At 45.3% G+C, this 8,945-nt stretch overlaps 1 pseudogene; it reads left to right on the top strand.

The window, feature by feature from the left end:
- The first annotated feature begins 5,935 nt into the window (after positions 1-5,935).
- On the top strand, positions 5,936-6,793 carry LOC131501585 (small ribosomal subunit protein uS5-like; annotated as a pseudogene).
- Positions 6,794-8,945: the final 2,152 nt, after the last annotated feature.

Genomic DNA, 8,945 nt, shown 5'->3' with positions numbered 1-8,945 from the left:
ATGTGAAGTTGTTCTGCGAGAGAGCAAAATGATTCTGCATAACTCTGGGGTGACCGGTGTGGGTCCTGGTGGGGTGTAAGTTTCATGCAAGTCTACAGATTGGTTTGTTTTCTCCCTTTCGTCCTGGTTTTGAGCAGCGTTGGTGTGGAGAAAAGGAGGGGGTTGGAATAACAAAATCAAGCTTACTTCAGTGGTTCGATTGTCTCTGAAACTCTTCCCATTCTATGTGTTGTTTCTCGCACCTGAGAACCTGACATCAAGTTATGTGCAATTTGAGCTATCTGCCGTCGCCCGGGTTCCCCCAGGAGCATACCTGGAGACGGGATTTGGACACGTACGGTTTGTTTGCAAGGTGATCCCAGGAAGCGGTGGTAAAGACAAGAAGTGGAAATACGAGGCAGGGAAGAGAGGGAAGGGAATATGGGCACATTTTCATGAGTTTTGAACTGGGCGCAACTCACAGTGGTTAATCCCACTGGAGACCCGGGAGAGCCTCTCCGGAACATCCTAACCTAAGGGATGAGGAAGCTGGTGTCCTGACTCTCCAACTCCCATTTGTCATTTAGCTGTTCCCAGTGCTCTGCACTCTGGCCTGCTATGTGCTCAGATTCCCGTAGAGCATCACTGGAGACCACAGTAGAAAGTGGTAGGTCCCGAAATGACGAGCGTCGAGATCCAGGCAGAACGCCAAAGCATCTGTTACTCTACCAACTATAAACTGGCTATTCACTGGCCCACCACCTTAGGGTATGCACAGCAACCATCTCCCATCAAGTTGGAGCGTTATGAAAGAGCTCCGGGTTAAGCAGGTCCGAAAGGGAGGTAAGTTGAGTGAACAGGAGGCCCAGATTCCTATGCCATTGACTCCCGCTGCAGAGACTACTTTCCCTCGATCCACATCTATGGCCTCCAAGATGACTGGTTTACTGAAAACAAAACAAAACAAAACAAAACAAAACAAAACAAATGTCTGGATCTGGGTCACAGATTTCTCTGCACAGTGTGCTGCCACCAATGTGAAATGAACGGCTGTGGTGTGCCAGCTCTGATCAAGAATATTCTGGAAAGATACCCGGTAAAGGCCAATCTTCCACAACGGCAAAGCTTGGGGCAGTTGCCCGTCCACTTTGATTGGACCGAGCGATCGGCAATGTGGATACGTCCTGATTCACGTGCAGTAGCGAAGTGTCTGGCCGGCTGGTCAGGAATCAGAAGGTATAGAATTGGAAGACTGGCGACAAAACGTCTGGGGAAAAGGTATTGGGTGAGTACAGTGTGGAAACATATTTCTGTTGTGTGTGCATGCAAAGCAAAGGCCGTGCACCGCAGGGAAGGCTCTCGATAATCCCATGGGCAAGATGACACATTCTACAGATGACGGTCAGATGTACAAAGTGCCCATGAGGACACAGACAAAGGCTGTGTATTGGCTCACCAATATGGTCTGAGGACTTAAGCTTCCAACGGCAAAGGCCAGTGTGGAGCCCTGCTTTGGTGCCTTTCTCCCGGGTGACCAGATAGCCACTTGGTGACAGACCGCCTGCACTGATCTCCTTCCAGTAGGAAGAAGGCGGTGATTTGTAGGATAGTTACACATGTGCCTTCTCTTCCGTCAATGCTCGTGCCACCACCAAAACCCATGGACTTGTTAAATTCCTTATTCTCAGTCACCGTGTGCCACACAGCGTTGCTGCCGAAGGAAGAACCTATTTCACGGCAAGATAAGTGTGCCCATGGATTCACACCCCTGGAATTTACGAGTCTTACCATGTATCCCATTACACTGAAGCCGTTGGTCAGATAGATGGGGAAATGGCTTGCTGAAGAGTTGATTATACTGCCAGTTGGGAGAGACAGCTCTGAAAACCTGACGTTAAAGACACTTCCGAGAAACGACCGATGTCTGGTGCCATTACTCTCATAGCCTGAATGCAGGGGTCTGTGAATTAACACCCCAGATGATCAACTTGCAGATATTTGTTTCCATCCTTGACAGTTGATGCTTAATTCCCAGCAGAGGAATGCTTCCCACAAGGTACACAGCTATGGTTCCATTAAGTAGCAAGTTTAGTCCACCACCTGGCCATTTGGGGCTCCTCGTGCCATTGAATGAATGGACGACGAAGGCTGCTGTTCTGTCCACTGAAGTGACAGATCTTGATTTTTTTTAGGGTTGCAGCTACATAAAAGTGACATTCCAGGTCATGCTTCGCCCTTGGGATTCTCTGGAGAAGCCACTTCTCAGTTTCACGCTCAGTAGAAAACTCTACCAATCACATAAGGGCAGGGCCACTCAATATTCAGACCCTTCAGGAACAAAGGCTCACAGCATCGCATGAGGTCGGTTTGGCATCTGACTGAAGACAGAGGGAGCGTGGAATGGGAGTGAAGAGGAAAGTTATACATATCAACAGTGGCTAGTTACAGAAATGTAACTGCTTTCCTGCCTGGACAGAAGTAATACATCCATGAAGAAACGGATATGGGCTTTTTAGCCATGTGTGCGTTTTGCATAAACTTCTAACAATCTCTACCAGGCTTTCTAGGGACAATGGGTCTTATCTTCCTTAGTGATCACGGTGGACTTGAATTTGGGCACGGCTCCTTCCAAAATCAGCATCGCTTGGCTTTGAGACATGTTTTGACGCCTACCACGGACCGAGACACCTGCGACGTTCTGGGATTTCCTTTCCCCTCCAGATAGGGACATACAGTTCCAGTGTTGCTGGAAACGTGTCTCGGCTTACGTTCTGCTCCCTGGTCAACAGCCATGCCTCTCCTGAAACCAGAGTACAAACTTAGTCTAGGATTCTAAGTCCTTCAAGATGGCAGCGACCACGGTCCCTACAGTCCCCAGCCGTGCCCTCTCCCAATTTCTGACAGCAACAACAAGAGTTGAAAACTTGGGTTTTGTGAAGTTTTCCAGCATTCTGCAGAATGCAGAGAGCTGGAAGGTCGAGTGCCTGCGGAGGGACAGAGCAGAGTCCGGCAGAAGATAAGAAAGGACAGGGGACGCCAGCTGTCAGTAAGCTTAAGACCATGACTTACCACATGAGCCTGTAGTGGAATATGGAAGCTGCTGATTCCGGAGCAGCCACTGATGCATCACACCCAGGCCCCCGGCCATGGGATGTTTTTTTGGGGGGGGAGGCAGTTATTATCTGTCGGGGAGATGATCGTACTTGGGGTGAACAAAAGACAACACTAAGGCACGGCGTGCCGCCCTGAGCTGGAGCCTTGGGGCTGAGCCGTGCCGCTAAGAGCTGCAGCTAGATGGAGGTCACGGCTAAATCTTTGGGCCTGAAATGGCAAACCGTGGCCTTTTCTCTCCCTCTGAATGACCGCCTTGAAGGCAAATCAACAGGAGTGACGGGGAGGGGGGGGGGAGGGGGAGAGCCCCGAGCTGTCTGCCCGCCAGGAGGGAGAACTCAATAGTGCTCCCCTCCGAACTGAGCCCCGAGTCAGCCCTTCTGCAATCCAAGTGACATTTCTGCCCGTGAGTGAATGGAAACACACGCCTTTCGTTCTGGAGTCGAGCGGTGGCGTTTTGTCTGTGGTCTCCTTGCTCTCCTGGCCTGATTGTTTGCTGGGGGGGGGGGGGGGGGAGGGGGGAAACAATTAAATCTTCCATTCAATTATGGCCTGTTTGGGTCTGAAGAGCTGTTTAAAACCAGAGAGCCTTATCATATTAATGAGTATTGCTGCAAAGACGAATACCTGAGAAAGAGATTCCCTGGGGAACTGAGGAACAGCGCTGAGAATATTAGGATGTTATGATCTGCCCTTGATGGAAAACTACTGATAAAATGGCACATTACCCCCAGAGACAGGGACTTTTGTGTTAAATAGGCATGAAAGTGAACATATATACTTCGCAGAGCCTGATAGACAGCACAAACTTGGATGAGACACACACACACACACACACACACACACACACACAACTAATTATCTGCCTAATATCGTGGGGGACCCGGCGCTGGCGATGTCTATGGGGGAAGGGTCAGAATCGGGAAAGTGGGAGTAAGAGGGGCAGAGGGGTAAGCCGGCTCAGACTGGTCAAGGTCTGTTTGTGTCAAATTCAAGGGCAAAAGCAAAGTTCAAGCCCCCGAGTCAGGCTCTGTGCTGACAGCTCGGAGCCTGGAGCCCACTTTGGATTCTGTGTCTCCCGCTCTCTCTGCCCCTCCCCCACTCATGCTCTGTCTGTCTGTCTCTCTCTCTCTCACAAATTAATAGACATTTTTTAAAAGCCCACTCATTAGCTCAAAATGGAATGTGGTCAGTGCTTCACAAGCATGGAGTGACTGTGGAGAATGCAAGCTGATTGGTGTGATGTTTTAATTTGGGGGTATTTTGACCCGCGTTTCATCTGCCATCATTCACTCAGTACAATTATTTTGATTTCTCCGTGACGGTGCTTTTATGAGTAGCTCGTTCCTGTTGATTGCTGCTTAGTACTTCACTGTAAGGACATACTACCTTCTGTGTATCCGCTCACCCCTGAGTGCGCATTTGGGTTGTTTCCAGGGTTGAACTCTTACAAATAAGGCTGCTCGGAATATCCACGTGTACGTCTTTGAAAGGACACGGGCTCTTACTTCTTTGGGGGAAATACTTGGGAGAGGAATGACTGGCTCGTATGGCAAGTGTATGTTTGACTTTTAAAGAAACTGCCAAACTGGGGCGCCTGGGTGGCTCAGTCGGTTGGGCGTCCGACTTCGGCTCAGGTCACGATCTCGCGGTCCGTGGGTTCGAGCCCCGCGTCGGGCTCTGTGCTGACGGCTCAGAGCCTGGAGCCTGCTTCGGATTCTGTGTCTCCCTCTCTCTGCCCCTTGTCTGCTCATGCTCTGTCTCTGTCTCTCAAAGATGAATAAACGTTAAAAAAAAATTTTTTTTTTTAAAGAAACTGCCAACTGCTTTTCAAAGCAGTTGTTCTGTTTCAGGTGCCAGCAGGCAGGGTATGCGAGTTCCAGGGGCTGAACATGTCCACTGGCATTGGCATTGTCAGTATTTTTTATGTTCACCAATGTAATAAGCATCTCTTCGTGGCTTAATTTATATTTTGTGAATGGCTAATGCTACTTAACACGTTTTCCTATTTATGCCTATTTCCTGTTTATCTTATATATATATCTGTTTATATTATATTATATTATATTATATTATATTATATTATATTATATATTATGTACTATGTAATGATATTATATATTATAATTAATTATATATTATATATACTTATATATTTTTATATTTAATTATATATTTATTATATATTATATGTTATATATTATATATTTTATTATTATAATCCACTATATATAATATATGTATTATATAATATATATTATATTAATTCAATATAAATTTATATTTATATACAAATAAATATACATGATATAAATATTACATATTTGGTTAGAAAAATATTTTCTCCTAATTCATGGCTTGTTGATTTTATTTTCACTTTTTTCTTAATGTTTATTTATTTTTGAGAGAGAAAGAGACAGAGTGAGATCAAGGGAGGTGCAGAGAGAGAGGGAGGGAGGTGCAGAGAGAAAGGAAAGGCACACAGAATCTGAAGCGGGCTCCAGGCTCTGAGCTGACAGCACAGAGCCTGAGGCAGAGCTCGAATGCACAGACGGCGAGATCATGACCTGAACCGAACCAACTGGGCCACCCAGGGGCCCCTTTCATTGGTGTCTTTTGAAGAGCAAAATGTTTCCGTTTGTATGAACTCCGATTTATCCATTTCCTTCTCTTTTAACAGATCATGCTTTTAGGGTCCTATTTAAGATATGGGGTGCAAAATTAAAAATATTTTTTTTTACGTTTCGTTCTAAAAACTTTATAGCTTTAGATTTTTTACGATATAACTTTCCATTTACCTATTTCTTTTTTAAATTATCTTGGTGCTTCTCGGAGAAAACAGCAAATGGCAGATGATGCCAGTGGGCCTGGGGACCCTGGAACGGGAGGCCTCGGCGGCTTCCGCAGAGGCTTCCGTAGAGGCATCCTGGGCCGGGACTGTGGCTGGGGTCAGGGCAGGGGCCGGGGCCAGGGCCCGGGACCTCGCGGGGGCAAGGCCGAGGACAAAGAGTCGATGCCCAACACCAAGCTGGGCCGCCTGGTCGAGGACATGAATATCAAGTCCCTGGAGGAGATCGATCTCTTCTCCCTGCCCATCAAGGAATCTGAGATCATCGACTTTTTCCTGGGGGCATCCCTCAAGGACGAGGTTTCGAAGATGATGCCTGTGCAAAACCAAACCCGCGCTGGCCAGCTGACCAGGGTGAAGGCATTTGCTGCCATTGGAGATGACAGTGGGCACGTCGGTCTGGGAGTTAAGTGCTCCGAGGAGGTAGCCACTGCCATCCGTGGGGCCATCATCCTGGCCAAGCTTTCCATCTTCCCCGTGTGGCGAGGCTACTGGGGGATCAAGATTGCCAAGACCCCATGCTGTCCCGTGCAAGGTGACCGGCCACTGTGGCTCTGTCCTGGTGTGCCTCATCCCTGCCCCCGGAGGCACTGGCATTGCCTGAACCCCTGTGCCTGAGAAGCTACTGATGTTGGCTGGTATTGACGATGTCTACACCACAGCCAGGGGGGCTGTACTGCCCGCCCCCCCCCCCGGGAAACTTCACCAAAGCCACTTTGATACTGTTTCCAAGACCTACAGCTCTCTCACCCCTGATCTTCAGAAAGAGACTGTGTTCACTAAGTCTCCCCATCGGAAAATCATACCAGAGTGTCCATGCAGAGGACCCAGGCTCCAGCTGTGGCCATCACATAGGTTTGCACCAGAAAAATAAAGTGCATTAAAGCTTGTTTAAAAAAGATAATAATATGTAAAAGAATAAAATAAAATAAATTCTCTGGGCAATATTTGGTGGCTGTCAATGTACAAGCCTCGCACACTTTTTGTCCTACGTTTTCCTAAATAATTCGTACTTTGATGCTATTTTAAATGGTATTGCTTCCTTCATTTCAGTGTTATGATTGCTCATATAGAAATATGATGTATCGTCGTATATCGACCTTCGATTCCGCAATTTTTCACTTTTTAGATCTAGAAGCATCTTTTGTAGATTCCATTGGATTTTCTACCTAGGCTATCATGTGGTCGGAGAATAAATACTATTCTACCTTCTTTCTTTACAATCTGGATGCATTTTAATTCTTTTTTTTTTCCTCTCCCTGATTGCACCTGCTACAACCCAAAACACAATGTGGTGTGGAAATGATGAGAGAAGTTACCTTTGTCTGTTCCTCCTCTTAGAAGCAAAGTTTTTAGTCTTTTTCCAGCAAGTAAGGTGATAGCTGCAGGGTTTTTTGGTACCTGTTTTTATTTGATTGAGGAAGTTCCCTTCTATCCCTGTTGAGAGGTGTATTTTAAATGTAGTGTAGATACTGTATTTTAATGCTTTTTTGCCTATTTAGATGTTCAGAAGACTTTCTTTTTTTTTCTTTATTATACAGTGAATTGATCTTGATTGCCTTGCTAATGTTAAACCAAAATCATACTATTGAGACCAACTTCACTTGCTCCTGAGGTCTTATTTTTATTTTTACATTTAATTTGCTAAAATTCGGCTTTGAATTTTTGCATCAGTGTTCATAAGGGACATTGGTACGTACTTTTCCCTTCTTGCAATATCCGTATCTGGTTTTGAAGTAAGTATAATACGAGCCTCATTGAATGAGTCAGGAGGTAATCCCTCCTCCTCAATTTTCTAGAGGAGTTTGTGTTGCGTTAGAATTATTTCCTCCTTAAATGTTTGGTAGAATTTCCATTGCAGTAATCTGGGCCTGGAGTTTTGTTTGCGGGGAGGACTTAAACTACAAATTCCATTTCTTTTTTTTTTATGTTTTGTTTATTTTTGAGAGAGAGAGAGAGAGAGAGAGAGAGAGAGAGACAGAGCACGAGCAAGGGAGGGACAGAGAGAGAGGGAGACACAGAATCCAAAGCGGGCTCCAGGCTCTGAGCTGTCAGCGCAGAACCCGACGCGGGGCTCGAACCCAAAAACCGTGAGGTCATGACCTGAGGCGAAGTCGGACGCTCAACCGACCGAGCCACCCAGGCACCCCTACAAATTCCGTGTCTATAATAGATACAGGATTCTTCAGATTATCTATTCTTGAGTACCTTTTGGAGAATTGGCCCTTGTTACCCACATTGCTGAAATTATTGACTTACCCTTTTATTATCTGTAGAATCCGGAATGATATTACCTCTTTCATTCATGGTGTGGATAATTTGTCTTCTCTCTCTCTCTCTCTCTCTCTCTTCCCTTCTTTCTTCTTTCCTCTGCTCTCTTCATCCTTCCTTCCCTCCTTTCTTTCTCTCTATGTGTCTCTGTATCTCTCTGAATCTGCCTAGAGGTTTATCAATTATATCGACCTACAGATCCATCTTATGGTTTCGTTTATTTTCTCCATTGTTTTCCTGTTTTTTTTGTTCTTGTTTTTGTTTTTACTTTACCAATTTCCTCCTTGATCTGTATTATTTCCCTTCTTGTATGCAACATAGGTTTAATTCGCTCCTTTCTTTCCAGCTTCTTAAGGTAGAAGTTAAGGGTATTGATGTCAGATCTTTCTCCTCTTCTAAAATAGAAGTTTAATGCTATTAAGTTCCCTGTGAGTACCGTTTTTTGTATCATCTTATATCTTCTGATATGTGTTTTTATTCTCATTCAGTTCAATAATGCTTTGATTTCCTTTTTTTTCCCCTTTTCTTTCTTTTTGTGGTTTTGTTTCGATTTTATTTGTTCGTTTATTTTTTGGAGTCCTAAGTAATTTAGAATGGTGTGGTTAGTTTCCAAATATTTGGGGAATTTTTTGAAGTTCTTGTAGCTGTGGATTTCTAACTTAATCTCATCATGGTCAGAGAACATGGTTTGTATCACTTGACTCCTTCTAAATTTATTAAGACCTGTTTTGTGGCC

The sequence above is a fragment of the Neofelis nebulosa genome, chromosome 18, assembly GCF_028018385.1.
Source record: "Neofelis nebulosa isolate mNeoNeb1 chromosome 18, mNeoNeb1.pri, whole genome shotgun sequence".
Taxonomy (NCBI): domain Eukaryota; kingdom Metazoa; phylum Chordata; class Mammalia; order Carnivora; family Felidae; genus Neofelis; species Neofelis nebulosa.
The sequence above is the reverse complement of the archived record's forward strand: the minus strand, read 5'-3'. Positions and strand labels throughout refer to the sequence as shown.